The sequence below is a fragment of the Populus nigra genome, chromosome 1 (assembly GCF_951802175.1).
Source record: "Populus nigra chromosome 1, ddPopNigr1.1, whole genome shotgun sequence".
NCBI lineage: Eukaryota > Viridiplantae > Streptophyta > Magnoliopsida > Malpighiales > Salicaceae > Populus > Populus nigra.
In genome coordinates, this window is record NC_084852.1 from 16,537,222 (window position 1) to 16,556,191 (window position 18,970).

The 18,970-nt window shown below is 31.9% G+C and overlaps 1 pseudogene; it reads left to right on the top strand.

Annotated features, from left to right (window-relative positions):
• The first annotated feature begins 8,120 nt into the window (after positions 1-8,120).
• LOC133671015 (pyrophosphate-energized vacuolar membrane proton pump 1-like) lies at positions 8,121-11,788 on the top strand (annotated as a pseudogene).
• The last annotated feature ends 7,182 nt before the right edge of the window (positions 11,789-18,970 follow it).

An 18,970-nucleotide genomic window follows, 5' to 3' on the forward strand; every position in this document is an offset into this window, starting at 1 on the left:
ATTCGAAACACAATAAATCATCATCAATCATTCATGAAAAATCCTAAATATTTCTCACATCACGGGCAAGTCACTAGAACACAAACTATTCATAAACAAATCCTAGATATTTTTCAAACTATAAGCAGGTTACCCGATCACAAACCACAAGCAAGTTACCCGATAAAAAACCATGGGTAAATCACCTTATCAAGGACCATAGGCAAGTCACCCGATCATAAACCATAGGCAGGTCACCCGATTAGGAACCATATGCATGTTACCCGATCATCAATCATTAACATGTCACTCGATCATGGACCGCCGAAAAGTTATCCAATTACAAATAACAAGTAGGTCAACAAATCATGTACCACATGTAGGTCACCCGAACATAGACGAAACCTAAAAAATCCTAGATGCCTATGGGTATAGCAAGTTGTCAGACCCGTCATTCCCGGGCTCAGCTAGATGCTGAGCCTAGATGCCTGTGAGTCTGGTGAGTTGTCAAACCTATTGTTCTTAGGCACAACCCCAAACGTCCCTTGATGGATCATAGATATTTTATCCTAATGTGATAATAAATCAAAGATATTTTATCTTAATAGGACAAGCCAACATTTCCCTTGCAAGGAAGAGAAGGACCTGATGGGCTATAAATTGAGGAAATAAAGATGATCCCCTCAAGTTCAGTTTTTTCTCTTTGGTTACAAGGATTGATCAATCTTTGAAGTCTTTTTTCTTAAAAGTATAATCGATATCTCCTTGAACCAACACTAATTTAATAATCGAAGAGTCCCTAAATAAATAAAAAGGGATTTTTGCAGGTAACAACGATGATGTACCAATGTTTTCACCATGAAAGGGTAAGTTAGATTGCGAGAACCAAGATATTAATGACTTTATCCAAGGAATAGGCTTGACCTTTAAGCCCATGAGATAAAATTGGACTTCATCACTAGCTAAATAGCTTTCAATGTAGGGACAAAACCTCTTGTTTTTCAGTTTTTTTAAAGTGATTTCTTCTTTTAACATTCTTAATTAGCAAGCCTTTATAATGTATGCTTATTCCTAGATGTGTTGGGAAACTAAAAGGATCTACGTGAAGAGGGTTACAACTGTAAATAGGGAAAACCAAGCAGCCTTTAACCATCTTCAGGAGGAAAAAAACACTATAAAGGCTGAACTATGGAGCTTTAAGGTGGTTTATTCCAAAATGAAGGATCAAACATAAGTTTTGCTCTTAAATTGAGCTCTTGGGAGAAAGCACTTAAGGCCTCTTATAACCAAGTGGTTCCCTTGAGGGAGGAACTCCTTTAAATTACGGGCTCCCAAGTTAACTTATAGACTAAGTTTGTTGCCCCTCAAACTAGGCTCGCTACTTCCAAGAAAGAGAACTAGTGTCTCTAGGAAAAACTAGAGTTTTTAAGGGACTTCCCCTAGAAAAAGCTAGAGTCTTTTAAAAGATTCTCCTTAGAAACTTTAGGAGTTATTTAGGGGCTTGGTAGCTTTAACCAAGACTGTGAGAGATAGGATATTCTTGGCCATATCCAATTTGTAGTTCTTCAACCTTTCTAGTGGGATGTATATGGATTTTAGTGCAACCTTCCATCTAGCCCCAGTTTCGGACTTTATAAATGTCATCTTAATGAGGGTTGTTGTGGCTTAATGAGGGGAATATCCTGGTGAAGAGCATGAGCTAGATCCTTTTTATATACATTGCATTTTTATAACATAACTCTTTGTTCTTTTATTGATTTTTATGAATTTTAATCCCTATACAAAGTTCCTATTTGGGTCCAATGCCCACACTTAACAAAGCATTTATGGGTTCATCGCCCATACTTAATGAAGTATTTATAGGTTCAATATCCATACTTAATGAAGCATTTCTAGATCTAATTTCCATACTTAATAAAGCATTTATAGGTTCAAGCGGTGAAAGTTCTAACTTTTATCTAGATTTATAAGAGCTCTGTCTTTTTGGAAAAGAAAAGATGTCATTTATAAATGTCCACCTATTAGTTTGGGTGTATTCATCAAGGACCATTAAGAAGCCTCCTGGTAGGAATTGGTGTCGAATGATTTTAATCTTAGTCTGTATAAGGCCTCATATGCATTGTTCTAGAGAGAGTATGTCAATCCTTTTCAAGGTAAACTATGTCATACCATTAAGGAGACGTTCATTACTTCTAAAGTAAATATGTTATCGCACTAGGGAAAGTAAATTCATCCTATCTTTGAAAGATTTGGTGGGGAAAACATATTCATCCCTATTGTTGATACAACATACATCTCATCCTTGGATAAGATTGTGATCACACCAGAGAGAATATGTCAATCTCTTTCAAGGTAAACTATGTCATAATACTAGAGAGATGTTCATTACTTTCAAAGTAAATGTGTTATCGTATTAGAGAGAGTAAATTCATCCCATCTTTGAAAGATTTGGTAGGGAGAGTATATCCATCCCCATTGCTAATATAATGTTCATCTCATCATTGGATAAGGATATGATCATATTATGAAGAGTATGTGAATCCTTTTTCAAGGCAAACTGTGTCGTAGCACTAGGGATACTTTTGTTACTTCCAAAGTAAATATGTTATTGCACTAGAAAGAGTAAATTCATCCTATATTTAGAAGATTTTATAAGAAGAGTGCATTCATCCCCATTGCTGATGCATCATCCATCCCATCATTGAAAAATAGTGTGTTGCACTAGGGAGAGTATGTCAATCTTTTCCATGGTAAATTATATCGTAGCATTGGAGAGATCTTCGTTACTTTCAAAGTATGCGTGATCACACTAAAGAGAGTAAATTCATACCATCTTTAGAAGATTTTGAGACATAAAGAGTAGAAAGCATTTGTTATTTTGAACAATATAATTCATATACAAGAAACTTACATTTATATTCATTAGCCATAATACATTTCTATCCTTTTTTGGGGCCCTAAAAAAAGGGAATTATATTTTTTTCGATGAAAGTTTGTAAGGTAGTCATAAAAAGGAATCTTCCCAGATAAACATAGTTCCTTCAATTATTATGGAAATATGATTGGTGAAAGAGAAGGTAACCTCCCTACCTAGGGATCATCTACCCTGACAAGTCCACAAGCTTAGTAGGAATCCTTGGTTATCAATAGCTTTTGAAGTTGCATAGATTGAACTTATATTCTGTTTGTAGTCATTAAAGGCTTTCTGAAACCTTGAAGTTTCAGCTATGATAGTAATTAAGGATGATAAATATAATAAAGCCATCAGTTTACAATAACTCCTAACGTTACACGGTTTGAATCAATATCCAATTGGTATCTATTGAGAATCTTTCAAAACTTCAAGGCTCTAAATCTAATAGTAATTATCAATGATAACGACCTGGCTCTTGAAGGAGCTATTGATGTCTTTTTTATCATTTCCCATAGACAACACCAATGATGAAGTCTGGTTTTATCTTATGGGCTTAAAAGTTAGGCCTAGGCCCAAGATAAATTCATCAATCTTGTAATTCTAGAAATCTGACCCACCCTTCCATGGTGAAAACATAAGTAGATCATCGTCGTTAGCTACAAAAGGTTCCTTTTATCTATTTTGGGACTCTTCGATGATTAAATTAATGTTGGTTTATTCAAAGAGAGATCAAATCTACTTTTTTAGAAAATACTTTTAAGATTAAGATTGATCAATCCTTGTAACTAAAGAGAAAAACTAAACTTGGCAAGATCATCTTTGTTTCCTCTTTTTATAGCCCTTTAGGTACTTCTCTTCCTTATAGGGGAGATGTTGGTGTGTCCTATCATGATAAAATATCTCTGATTTATGGTCTCATTAGGATAAAATATATCTGATTTACAATCTCATCAGGATAAAATATTTGTGATCCATCATGGGACGTCTAGGCTTAGTGCTTAGTTGTGCCTAGAAACAACATCCAGGCTTAGCGTCTGGCTGAGCCTAGGAACGATAAGTCTGGCAACTCACTAGACCCATAGGCATTAGGCTCAGTGCTTTATTGAGCCCAGGAATGAGGGGTCTAAAAACCCATCAGACCCATAACAGGAACGAGCCTGGGATATGTCCACATGCCTAGGCCATGTTTTTTTTCTTTTCTAAAGGATGGACAACATGTCATTTGTCCTTATTTTGTTATTTGAAAAAAAAACAGACAACATATCATTTGTTATTGCATAGAATCCAACCACCACCGTGGTGGCAAAACAAATCAAAGATAGAGGATTTTTGGCCTAAAAATGAACAAATTGAACTTTTGGAGCAAAATAAAAATTGTCAAGAATTTGGGATTGTGCATAATTTTCTTTGTATTTTATATTTCAATCATATTTCTTTTAATTTGCTAGGTATACTATAATTTCAAAACTAATATAATCTAATTACGTTATAAAAAGATTCAACTACAAAGAAAAAAAGTTTGAAAATGAAAAAAAAGGCAAGGTGCTTTAGTGTTCATAGTGAAGCACCATAAAAAAAACACTTCTTTTAGTATATTAGACTAGATAGGTGGCCTGCACTTCGACGTGGGCTAAATAAATTTTTTAAAAACTAAAAAAAATGATGTTGAAGTGTTGTACGTGTCTTCTTAAGTAAAAACAAATCTAATGACTTAAGTTATAGATCTAATTGGATCCAATAAGATGATTTACATTAATCATATGATGAAAAAAAGTTATGACAATAAATGCACTGAATCCATAGAGAAAAAGTGATAATAATGATCTGTAAAAAAAAAAAACTCTTGCAAAAAAGAAGAAGAAAATCATGAAGACAAATCCCAAGATAACCCAATGATAAAGAGCAAAATAAAAAAGCCCCAGAACAATCAGAGTTAGCATGGAAAATCCTCGTCTCGAGTCGTGTGGTCAGGCTATACTCATAGAAAGCAACTAAAAAAAAAAACTCCATCTCCAATAAACCAAATGTTGAAGGATAAAGTCGAAAAAATTGGTGTAAAAAAATATTAAAAAAAGACCAATGGCGATTGAAGTTAACATTCCTTACTCGTGATCTAGGTTATGAGATTAAGATCATTGCAAAAAAAAAAATTACAAAATTCAATTCTCATCAATCCAATGGCGAATGATGAAATCAAAAAAAGAAAATCAATTTTAAAAAATAATCCAAATAAAAAAAACAAGGCAATTAAAAGAATGAGAAAAAAAAATTGACATGAAAAGTAAATGAAATAAAACAATGTAAAAGCCCCTTGACAATCGAAGTTAGCATAGTGAACTCATGACCTAGATCGTGAGGTTGAGTTATCATCATAGAAAAAAACAAAATAAATAAAAAAGCTTAATCATCAATAAATTTAATGTTGAGAGATAAAATTAAAAATAAAGATGGAGTGAAAGAGGGGGGGAAATATCGATGTCAATTTGGGTTAATATTTTATACTCGTGACTCGGATTATAAGATTAGAATCACCACACACACAAAAAAAACCATAACGAAGCCCAAGTCATAACCATTCCAGCGTTGAAGGATGAACTTGAAAAACGAAAACCAATTTATACAAAGGAACCAAAGCAAAAAAGAAAGAGCAACTAAAAGAATAAGGATTAAATCTAACATAAAAATAAAATGATGAGGGATGAAATTAGAAAACAAATTTGATTAAGAAAAGATAAAAAAAAATAGCAATCAAAAGAATAAAGATCAAATTTGATACAAAAATCAAATAGGACCAAATATTAAGGGATGAAATTAAAAATAAAAGTGAATCAACAAAAGGACCCAAGATAAATAAAGGGCAATCAAAAGAATATGGGCTATAATTGAAAAACAAAATAGGGAGGACAAATTTAAAATTTGGCTAGGTCATGAGAGAGAAGAGAGAGGGGGAAAATAAATCAATCATTACCAAACTACCATGAATCCTGTTACATGTGCCACCTCATAGGATGCATTAATACCATATACTTCAGAAGACATAGTGGTTGACTATTTTTGTTTGTTGCGTACCGCTTGAGTATAGCAGGTGCCTCCCATATGTTGATGCATGCCAAAGCTCCAGCAACTTTTTCTTTTTAATAATATTTAAAATCTTTAAAAATACCTAATTGCCGCTGAGACTCCTAGTTAATTATAAAAAAAAAAAAACCTAAATTAAATGACAAAAAACCATGAGGCAAGCCTAAAAAAATTGAATTTAAGGTTAATTTAGTCTTTTCATGTTTTAAATTAAACTGATTTTCCAAAAAAGCCTTTTAAGGCAAGTTAAATAAATTTTTCTTTTATGGGCTTTAGTAATTTTATTGTCCAAATAAAATGTGAAATGACTTTATGCCTTCAATGAATTTGGTAATGATAATTTGATCTAGTTGAAAATAATGTATTAGCCCTCAAACTAAGTTAAATAATTATATATGAGAAGGGCATAAAAGTAATTTTACTATAAAAATCCACAATAAATTATAAGTATGTGCATAATGAATTTCTAATCTCTTTTCGCTTTTGTTTTAAAAATAAAGGCATCATATAACAGAGTCAAAATCTAATATGAATACACTGCTAGAAAGACACAGTAGACAATAACAGTCTGTGGGATAGTGTCAAATTCAACAACATTGGTGAAATCAATAGTGTTTTGGACTTGGACGATGGAAAATCCAAGGTAGGCAGTAGATACAACAGATTCGGTGGACAAAATTCTATTTGAATATGGGTAGATTTGTGACAGATGTGATGTAGGGGTATCCTAAGTCTATCCGACGAGGGTATAACATAGTCAAAATTCAGCATAAATACACTAACAAAAACACTACCGAAAATCAACAATGTTTTGGACTGTTTTTATATAGGGGAGAGCCTAAACATATTGCTGATGATGAAAGGTCAAATGGGAAGGCAACTGGTAGGGGTTAAAAACCAAATTTTCACTACTTCATATGCGATAGAAATCACTTTGCAAGGGAATGCTAAAAAAAGGATATCTCAATGTTATCATTGTGGAAGATGATGTTGAAGATGCAGCATACGCAAATCCCATGCATATGCTTAACAACGATTGAATTCAATCATGATTAGGCCAGCTTGGAGGAAAATGACATGGCTTGGCTTAATTGCCTTGGGTGGGGTAGAATTTAGGGTTGTTCTGTGCACTTTGACGATGAAACAGATTGGGGTGATAGAAGTTGAACATGTATGCTATTCATTTTGAAAAACATATGAGCTGGGATGAAGGAAACGAATTCGACGTGTCTTGATGATGGATTGTGCAGGATGAATAATTCAGCAATCGAGTCGCTGAAGATTTGGTTGGGGAACCAAACTGAAACAAGGGGAATTGTTTTAGTATGCTACCTTGGTGGGGAGGTACAATGAAAGTGAGGATATTGAGTGTCTACACTTTGACGATGGACAATTTAGGTGACAGATTCAATAGCCGAGTTAGTGGGTTCAATTGAGGAGCCAAAATCATTAACGAGGATGATTTAGTATGCTGCCTTAGTGGAGAGGTAGTAGGGTCTGTCTTGAACATCTTGATGTTGAGCGTTATTCAGGGTGACGAAGATAAAATACTTGGCCTTTGTTGGAATATCATGTTACAAGTTTTTTTTATGGACAAAATATGCAACAAGGGTTGGAATAGTATGGGTACTATTGGAAAGCCTTATAAGGGGTAATCAACTCCTTCACAAGCTAGATGAAAGTTATCCCGGGTTTGAACTAAGACTGACATCAATGAAGTCTTGTAGGTGTGTATGTTTGGGCAAGGCTGGAACTTGTCGAAAGAACTTTGACATAAAATTATGTTTATCACCGAAAAGGGTTGTCTCATTTTGCTTACAGGTTGTATATGGAACAATTGGGGAGTTTGGTGGATTTTATAGGGATTCATGTGATTCTTCAAAGTGGTTTTGTTAGTGTTGTTCATAAGGAAAGGGATGAAAGCCTTGGATGCTTAAGAAGTGTCTAAACATTATGAAAATAGGCTTGTAGGTCAACGAATTGGCATGTGGGATTGCTAATGAATGAGGATAGATTGTGTGTGGCTTAGGGAAGTCACATAAGAATTATGGAAGTCATGGTAGTTATATGACAGTGGAGTGTTGCAACTTTGTCTTTGGCCAGACGAGATCGATGGGATCGATCTCAACGCTTTGGGTTGGGACTCAAAATGTGTTTTGACTTTGTGGAAAACAAGCAGGATCCTATAGAAGACTTTAGTCACAACTTGGTTCGGAAACTAGTTTATAATGGGACTGTCAAGGTTTCCTAGGCATCATAGATTCGGTGGAAACAATTCTATTTGAATGTGGGCAAAACTGAGAGGCTTTGTGTGTGAGACACAGATTCGTGAAATTGGGTAAATGTAATGCAAAGGTATCCTAAGTCTATCTGAAGAGGGTGTTGGTTTTTTTTAATTGAGGATGTTTGTAACAGAGTCAAAATTTAGCATGAATATGATGACGAAAACACTACTAAAAAGACAGTGGCAGTTTGTAGGACAATTTCAAATTCAGCAGCAGTGGTGAAATCGATAGTGTTTTGGAATTGGATGATAGATAGTCCAAGACAAACAGCAAATAAAGTAGATTCAGCAGCATGGACTAACAATTACGTGGTTGTGTAGTGGGTTGTTATTTAACAATTATGATCATGTGTTCATGGAGGAAATAGATGTCCAGATTATGAAGGTATGACTACTGAACATGAGAGCATGAATGAAATTACTCCTCAAGACATTAAGATCATAGGATCATGGGTCAAAACCACCCATTAAATTCATAGAAATATGGGGGAGAAAGTGCCCCACTAGTTCCTAAAATGTAGGGATGGTAGTTTTATGATTTGTAACTTTTCATATGCTTGTCTATAAATAGACTAGAGAGCCTTGACCGTGTAGGATGCTAGTTTTATGTATAGGATGCTAGTTTTGTGCATAACACACATATGAATTTGTATATTTTCTTTTTTGTTGAGATTAATAAAGGTTGTGAATTTTTCTTGTATATGTTGTGTACTAATTTACTACCTCTTTACTTGTATGATTCTGCATACTTATAACTTATAAGAATGGGGAAAACCTCTTGAGTATGAGAGATAGTCGTAGGCAAACATGAGTGGAAGGGGTAAGGAAAGACTAAGTCTAGTAGGACTAGATTGCCGCATAGAGACTGAAAAATCTCAACAAAATACTAACCATGTGACACACATGTTGGCCTTATCCCCTTTTATTTTTAGATGTGTCCTCACTAATTGCGTTAGAAGTTACATTCCTTTCCATGATTTAGGTTTTTTTTATAATGATATTAAAGTCACAAAAAAAAGTGGAAAATGTTCTAGGATATATCTTTTTATTTTAAACAATTAAGATATTGTCATCATGAATGGAAACAATTTTTGTTGTTCATAAGATCGATTTAGTATAATCTTTTAGTAAAAGAAACACATTGATTTTTTTACAGATAAATTGTTTTTAAATTATTCTAAAATATTAAAAAAACATAATTTAAATATTATATAGTTGGTGTATGTCATAAAATAAGGATCTCTAAAAACTTTTATATGACATGGAGAAAATCACACAGAAAAATTTGATAAGATATAATGATTAAGTGTTAATAATATAGTAATATTGGAGTTTTATCCCTATTTAAGGTGGTTAATGGGTTGGATTTTCACCTAAATCTACAAGTTGATGTAATTAAATGAAATTTGTTATATAAATTTAATGGCCTAAGTCCAATTGTGATTTGAACATATTAACTTATTTATTTATTAAATGTAACAAATATGAATCGAGCTTCAATAATATGAAATTGATATTAATATTAATATTGTTTTAAATAATATTCTTAAAACATAAACAAATTATAATATGAAAAACAAAAAATAAATGACACTAGACACTAGGCTTTGGTTTAGGATTTACCTAACCATGGTTTTGCAATTTTATTCCTTTTATTCTCTATATTGATTACTAATTTTACAAACAATCACATAATAAGCTTTTATTTATCCTTTTCATATCTCAAATTAATTATGTAAGAAAAATACAATAAACATATGAAAAAAAATTAACAAGTTGTTGCTAGTATTATACTTGTATTTAAAATTTGTTACGCATTAATATATTTTTGCCCATTTCAAGTTTTTTCCATATAACATTAAAATTTTATTGTATTTTCACTTGGGAAAGAAAACTCAGCCTTGCACATATGACCCATTGAAGACGTGCAAGTCTGTTCTTGCCACTGCTGGCTTCAGCACCATATCCTTCGTGCTTGGTGCTGTCACTTCAATGGTTTATGGCTTTCTTTGGATGAAAATTGCAACCTATGTTAATGCCAGAACCACCCTAGAGGCAAGAACAGGAGGTGGGAAGGCTTTTATCATTGCATTTAGATATGGGGCAGTCATGGGTTTTCTCCTTGCTGCAAATGGACTCTTGGTGCTTTACATTAACATCAACGTCTTCAAGCAGTACTATGGTGATAACTGGGAAGGGCTTTTTGAGTTTGTAATTAGTTATGGTCTTTGAGGATCTTCCATGACTCTTTTTGGTAGAGTAAGTGGAGGTATAACACCAATGCTGCTGATGTTGGTACTAATCTTGTTGGCAAGGTTGAAAGGAACATTTTTTAGGATGACCCAAGAAATCCTGTTGTGATCGCTGACAATGTAGGTAATATAGCTGGCATGGGATTTGATATTTTTAGCTCATACGCTGAGTCTTATTGTGCTGCCCTAGTTGTTGCTTCCATCTCCTCTTTTGGAATCAACCATGAATCGACTCCAATGCTATATCCACGCATTGTCAGTTCTGTGGGTATCATTGTTTGTCTGATAACCATCTTATTTGCAACTGATTTCCTTGAAATCAAGGCTGTGAAGGAAATTAAGTCAATACTAAAGAATCAACTCATCACTTTCATTGTTTAATGATCGTTAGAGTTGCCATTGTTAGTTGGATAGCTCTCCCATCTTCCTTTACCATCTTCAATTTCAAATTCCAGAAAGTTGTCAAGAATTGGCAACTCTTCTTGTGTGTTGTTGTTGGTCTCTGGGCCGATCTTATTACTGGATTTGTAACTGAGTACTTTACTAACAATGCACACAGCCTTGTTCAAGATGTTGCTGATTCCTGCCAAACTGGAGCTGCCATTAATGTTATTTTTGGGCTTGCATTGAGATACAAATCTGTCATTATTCCTATCTTTGCTATCATAGTCAACATTTTTGTTAGTTTCTCTTTCGCTACGATGTATGGTATTGCTGTAACTCCCCTTGGAATATCAAGCACCATTGCCACTAGGTTGGTAGTTGATGCATATGGTCCCATTAGTGACAATGCCGGACGTATTGCTGAGATGGCAGACATGATCCACAGAATCCGAGACAGAACTGATGCCCTTGATACTGCCGGAAACACCAATGCTGCTATTGATAAGGGATTACTCTCTGGCCCTCCTTGGTGCATAATTTGAACAATCGATGTATTGACTCCTGAAGTTTTCATTGGTTTGATTGTGGGTGCAATGCTTCTTTACTGGTTCTCTGTCATGATAATGAAGAGTGGGAAGTGCAACACTTAAGATGGTTGAGGAAGTTTGCAGGTAATTCAATACCATCCCTGGCTTGATGAAAGGCACTGTCAAGCTTGACTATGCCATCTGTGTTAAGATCTCTACTAATACTTCTATCATAGAGATGATCCTACCTGGTGCATTAGAATTTTCCCTTGAGGACAAGGGCACTTTAAACGGGGAAAATTGTTACAAGTTCAATCTGGGTAGAGGATTTTGGCATATGGAAATGAATTTTTGGGAAGATTATTGGTGATCATTACGCTTCACTTGATTAGGTGTTAGGATTGTAATACATAACGTTTCATTTAGTTGTCATTTTCTCTACTTAGTATACTGTGTGTAGGCCATATGTGGCTTAAGAGGAAAGCATGACTTACAGCTCTTCTAAAAGGAATTTGGGATTATATGTCACAGAATGACAGGAACCGTGGGCATAGGTAAAATAATGAATGAATTCTAAGAATCTCTCCCCTTTTCTTCCTTTTTATTGATGTTAACCACTACAAGCCATTGCTGGCCTTGACAGTGAGCTCCCAAAGTTCACCAAAATACTTGGAAGAAATCCCAGTAGGAACAATTCCAATTAAGCTTGTTCCACCGCCACGCCCACCCACTACCCATCCAACTTATCATCAACCAAGACCAATTACTAGAACCATCCTCCCTCACAGCTAGCAATACCTATCATAAACCTGACAACCTCCATAAAAGAAATCAGGCAAAACCATTGTCAAGAGAGCGTTATCAAGCATAGATCAATAAAGCAAATTGGCAGAGAGGATTAACATATCAATAAACCTGATTCACCATAACCACACCATCAACCATGGCAGTCAGATCAATAACATTAGACCCCACAAATCTACATAGATAGCACCATTTCAGGATCACCAATACAGAACCACATTAGTGGTACTATTTACATCAACAATAGCTAGTGATTCAAGTGGCCTGTTAAATAATATACTTGGTAAATCATTTTATTTTTTGATTTTTTTTAGTTTTTAATATTTTAGTTTTGCACTTGTCATTTAAAGTTGTTATTAATATTATTTTTATACTTAAAAAAAATATCTAAGAAAATATTATACCTTGTATTTCTATTTTATTTTATTTATCAACCTCTTTGGTCAATAATATCTAGAATTTAGTTCTATTTTTAATTGTTAGTCTTTGCTAGATTTGTAGGAAATTGTGACTTTGTGTTTGATTAATCATTTACATTTATAAGTTTAGCATTGCATGTTTGTGATTTCCCTAGTGTAATTTGATCTTAATTAATCTTCACGTTAAAAAGAAAAAAAACAAAATTAGTTTTATTTTTATATTATGATTTCACTTGCAAGAATTGCTTATGATCTTAATTTCATCTCCAAGTTAGTGTTGAATACATTTACATCATGGTGATCTAGTGTCTAACATCAAGTCTAAAATTACCATGAACCTGACCCTTAGTGATACTCATAGATCCATTCAAGAGGAATCAAATCTTATGTGAAACAAAATAATCAAGTTGTTTAAGAGAGTTGAACCCTTAGAGATTTTCCAAACATGGTACCCAAAAACCATTAAAAATTACAGCAATAACCATCATAGACAAGTTCATCAAGGGCACCACCAATATAACTATCTTTTAGGTTACTCTAGTCATGATAATCATGATAAGTGAGTCATAAGACCTAATAAAATAGAGGACCTTATTTTTTACAATTGTTATGACCCTTGAATTTTTACTAGGTGAATTCATAACATGAATTATTATTTTTATTCAACTAACTTTTTTGCTAATATAAGAGTTAGATTTGCTAAGATAAAATTTATTTATATTGCCTAACTTTGTTGAAAAAGTATTCAGGATTATCTAGAGTGGAGAGGTAAATCTCAAATCAGTGAATGGAATGAGCTTATGAATATGAATAACAATTTATTTCTTAAATTGTAAGTCTAGGAGCAAATATATAAAAAGGCCACAGAGATTGTTTCACATGTTCTCAATCAAGGGAAACATTCCATATGGGTCACAAAAATAGGTAGATAGTAGAGTAACTAACAAGGTCACTTTTGTAATCAAGGAAAACAATACAATGACATATCAAGATTAAAGCAACCAATATATAAGCAAATTGTAAGATTTTTATGGAGGAGATGGATGATAAGTTAATAAACCAACGAGAAGTTTTTTTTTATTAGAGGAGAAAAATCAAACACAAAAAATAAACAGCAAAAATAATCAATCAAATTAAAAATTACAAAACATAATAATTTACAAACTGTTGACAAGCATTAATGACTAAACCAATTTATGTCCTAACTTTAAATCTTTTCTTCCTAACAACCAAATAAATAGTACACAATCACAACAATCAAAAGGGTAAAAAAAAATTAATACTTTCAGTCAGCAAAATAAACCCTAAACTGAAAATTTATTAATTTCCCAGCTTTAATGTTGTTAAGATATTCATCAATAGAGTAAAAAAGATTGAAACTTCATGTTTTTTACCTAAAATTCAAGAAACAAGAGAGAGATATTAGTGATATGTCTAGTTTTAAAATGATTGATTTTGATTTGAGAAAATCTATAAAGTTAGCCTAAAAATAAGAAAACTTAAATTATTTATCCACTGATAAGTATGTAAAGCAAGTATTGAAATAAAGGACACTTACTTAATTGAATTTTATTGATTTCTAATAATTTCTAGCGTTTGTTGATAGAATTATATTAGAAAGAGAGAGTTAAATGTCGTCTGAGTGTGTTTGTGTAGAGAGAGGGGGGAGAGCTTGTAGGTGATATATAAGAGAGTTTATTTCTTAATTATACAACTGGAATGGAACAAGGTTGAGAAACCAAAACATCTCTGTCAGAATCTGGGCGAGAAATCTAGAATGACCCAAGATCTTGAGCGAGATAAAATTTGTTCTACTTTGTTCTATTTTTTAAAATTGTATGATATATATTAGCCATTTTGGTCAGAACATAATGAAATTGACAACCTTGCTCATAACGATAAGGTGGGATATATAACAAGATCTAAAAATGACTAGTGATATTTGCAACAAAAAAAAAATTATATATTTATATATTTATTTATTTATGCAAAAGAGCAAAGTTTCAACTTTACAAGGAAAGAACCTTTTTAAGAATATTACCATTCCCGAGTTGATTCTTCAATAAAAAATAAAACCTTATATTTTATAATAAACTTCCACTTTTTATGAGCATGACCTTTTTAAGGATTATACCATCCACGATTTGATTCTTTAAAAATAATTATTTATATTTTCTGAAAACCACCAAACTTTCAACTTCTCTTGAATAAAACCCTTTTAAGAATTGTATCATCCACAAGTTAATTCTTTATTTACCTTTCAAAAAAAAACTCAACTTCTCTAGGAAAGAACCCTTTTAAGGATTATGCCATCCTTAGGTCAATTCTTCGATCAACAAGCAACACACAAAGAGAAACCAAAGACCTATATAATCATAACATTAGGGCACAAAACCTCACATTAATTAAGGAACACATACACACATTAAGATTAATAATATATTATAAATTAATCAAAATAGATAAATCGATGTATTAGGGTTTGAAATTGACCTTTGGGAGCCACTAGAGTTGACTAGAAAGCACTAAAAATTGGTCTAGCAGTGGAGGCGCATGGGTTGCACATGCAGACAAACAAGCTAGATTATGGAGCATCGTTGTATGTGTCGGCAAAGTGGGAAGGCTTATGGGTTGATAGAGTATAGGCTCTTCTTCTTTTTCTTTCTTCCTATACCCATAGTGTAATCCACCATCACTCATGATCGAAGATTTCAAGGAGAATTTTGGTATTTGTTGTTTCTCTCTCGATGTGATGTTGTGATTCAATTTTATGGTGGCTTGTGGTAGTATTGGGACTGAGTTGTGGTCGTGGTGGTGGATCAAGTAAAAAGATGAAAGAAATGGGATTGTGAGTTTGGTTATGGAGGAAGAGAGAGATTAGCGGTAGCTGCTATGATGTTTTGGTGAAGGAAAAAAAGGAAAGAGATGAGGCTAGTTTTTTCATATATTTTGTTGTTTGGTCTAGTCACTTTATATTTTTGCTTTGACTATGTAGTATATTTATAGGCTTTTCCTTGCATATCCTTTCACTCATTCTGATTTTTAATCTTATGTCTTCTTATTTTTCTATCTCCTTGTCTCCCTAGCTATCTCTCTATTTCATGATTGTTTTGGAGAGAGACCCAAGTTGTTATTTATTTTAGTTCTTATTTCATAATTTATTTTTTTTCTTTCTTTTTTTTTATCAGCAATGAAACACACCCGTACGTGTTAAGGGATCGATGGGCATGAGAGTCTTGTCGTGCGTGCGTGCATGCATCAACACTAGCTAGGCAAGTGCTGAGTGAGTGAGACATGTAACAATCATAATTTATTTGCCAGCAAACGCATAAAATATAATAATTCTTCTTGTTTGTTTTTTATAGATTGTAAATGTGAATCTTATTAAGAGCATCAGTCAAGTCCTCTTGTTTGTTTGTTCGAATCTTCTTATGAGCATCAAATCCTCTTCAACTCCGAGACAAATTCATCTTTTTATTAGCGAGCTCCATGTGTAGCTTGTTGATACGAATCATCGGACCATAGTCCTCTTGTTACATGCATAGTAATTCCTGAATGATTCTTTTTTCAATTCTAAAAAAATTAATTTAACTTAATAATATCATATGAACCTTAATAAATTCATTTTCAATTCTAAAACACTTTAAAATAATTGTTAAAGTGCAATCCAGAATGATTCTTTTTTTTAGGGAATGAAAAGAACAGCAAAACAATATAATATAATATAATTATGAGCATATTTAACTTCAATTTTGAAATTCTGACACGTTATTAAAAACTTTAATCCATCAGAATTATCTAGTTTTTTTTTATGAACGAGACTAAATAATGGCTCCCACATGGACAGAATTTTTTTAAAAAAAAGATTTTTATTATATACTCAATTAAACCAAAATATAATTTGAATGGTATCAATTAAGTTATTGTGTCTCCAACAAACAACGCTAATTGTTGTTTCCTGCGTTGAAATAAAATGGCAAGTCATAGTTCATATTAATTGAACAAGGTTTATTATTAACATAATTTAGTTGAGTCCGATTACGTATAGATAGTGAAATAGTTAAGAAAAACAACACGAGGGCCAAAATAAAAACTCGAGAAAAAAAATCTAAAAAGTAAATATAATAAATAATATGCTATATTTTCAAGATAAGGTATTTTAAATTTAAATTACTTTTCTATTTCATCATAGTTTTTTTTAATTATTTAATGGGTTCTAATATTAAAACAAAAACAAAAAAGAGTTATAAAACCTTGAAAATCAATATAAATACAGACTCAAAAATATTGTTTATTGGAATAATATAATAATGATTTTCACATGACATATTAATTATTATCAAATTGATTAAGAACAAGTTTTTTTTATAATTATTTAATGGGATCTAATATTAAAACAAAAACAAAAAAGAGTTATAAAACTTTGAAAAACAGTATAAATACAAACTCAAAAATATTGTTTATTGAAATAATATAATAATGATTTTCACATGACATATTAATCATTATCAAATTAATTAAGTACAAGTTTTTTAACTTTTTAAAAGTACAATGAAAAGACGGAATTGCCTTTAAAAAAAATTCAACATTTACATTGAGGAGCAATTTGGTGTTTTTAAAATGATTTTTTTCCCACAACTAACATGTTAAAAGAAGGGTGATGATGTGCTTAGCTAATTATAAAATAATTAAAAATATAGTAAAATGATGAAAATATTCTTAAAAGTCAAAATATAGAATTAGTTCAAGATACTTTTTGTTTTTCATAAAAAAAAAATTTCAGCTTAATAGTTAATCTGACATTTGACTAAATATATATAAGAAAAAAAAAATTAGGTTCTTGTATGACACTCGTAGATATATGAGATGCCCGTGCAGCATTTTGTGCCTCTTGATATCCACTTGACTTACTAAACTATATTTAATAATAATATTAAATAATTTTTTATAATCTAAATATATTTTTTCTGTCCAAAACATTTTTCATACGAACAGCGTATGACTTTATAAATAAATGATTGCGTTATAGCGAGGGAAAACAAAGAAGAAAAAAGATGACGGGAACAAGCCAACATCAAGATCAAGTTGATAAACGGTTCTAGTAATACCTCTCTTTCCCTCCCTTCCTCCTAAAATTAAAAAGTACACAAATAAATAAATAAATAAATAAATATATATATATATATATATATATATATATATATATATATATATATATATATATATATATTACAGTACTAGCAATGCATGGTGTTCAATGCATGTATTTTATTAACCTGCCTGGTAGCTCGATCATCAACCTGGCTCACCTGGTTCTGGCTCAAGCCAGGTTTTGAAAAACATTGAACTTAAAGTTGACTTAATTTTTCTAGTCAACTCAACAAGTATTAACTCGGTTAAAACTTTCTTTGAATTAAAAAGATTTTCAAGTTAAAATTATTTTAAGTTACCTTTAATCCATGACCAGGAAAAAAGTCATATAATGGGCTAGGTTTAATATGTTTGGTTGAATGTCACCAATCACTGCTAAAAGAATAGCCAACTGGCACTGATACTTGTCAAACATGACTTGGAAAAGTGCCTTGTTATTAGGTCATCAAGTTAAGATGTGGATTGCCGGTTTAACCTAAATTTAACCTAAGACAATTATTTTTATTAAAACATTGACATTTCATTTTAAACAAAAAAAAACAATTTTTAGTATTGACAAGACAAGTTTTTTAAAAAAAAAACTTTTGTTGAATTTTTCCATGTATAAAAGGACAATCTAATAAAAAAATATTGTTTGATCTCTTTTCTACATGAGTTTTATATTGTACATGTCTAAATTAGATTAGATCAAGTAATGAATTTTGGAGATTAACTTATCAAGTCAAATCACAACTATATTGTTACTTTTAAATATATTGTCCTAGTTTATGGATTTTGTGGAATTTTTTTAATTAAACTTGACTTTTTTATATTCTATTTTTTATTATATTGTTAAAAAAATAGTTTTAGAGAAAAACCATGTTATTAAACTTTATGAAGTAACAAAAATTAAAAGATATAAAGGAAACTAATATTCACCCAATACTCATTGCATTGTAGATTACAATAGTAATGTACAATGATTTGCTTTCTTTTTTTTTTTTGGATTTTTGTTATGATTTTTTTTTTCAAATTTTTTTTTTTGTTAATTTCATCTTTTAATATTACGATAGTTGAGAATTTTGCTCCATAACTTGTTTCTTTTTATTTTACCTTTTCATAAGGTTAGTATGGTTTGCAAGTTTGTTAGGGTAATCAGAGTTGCCCTGATTTACAAGTTTGGTAGGGTGTTTTTTTTT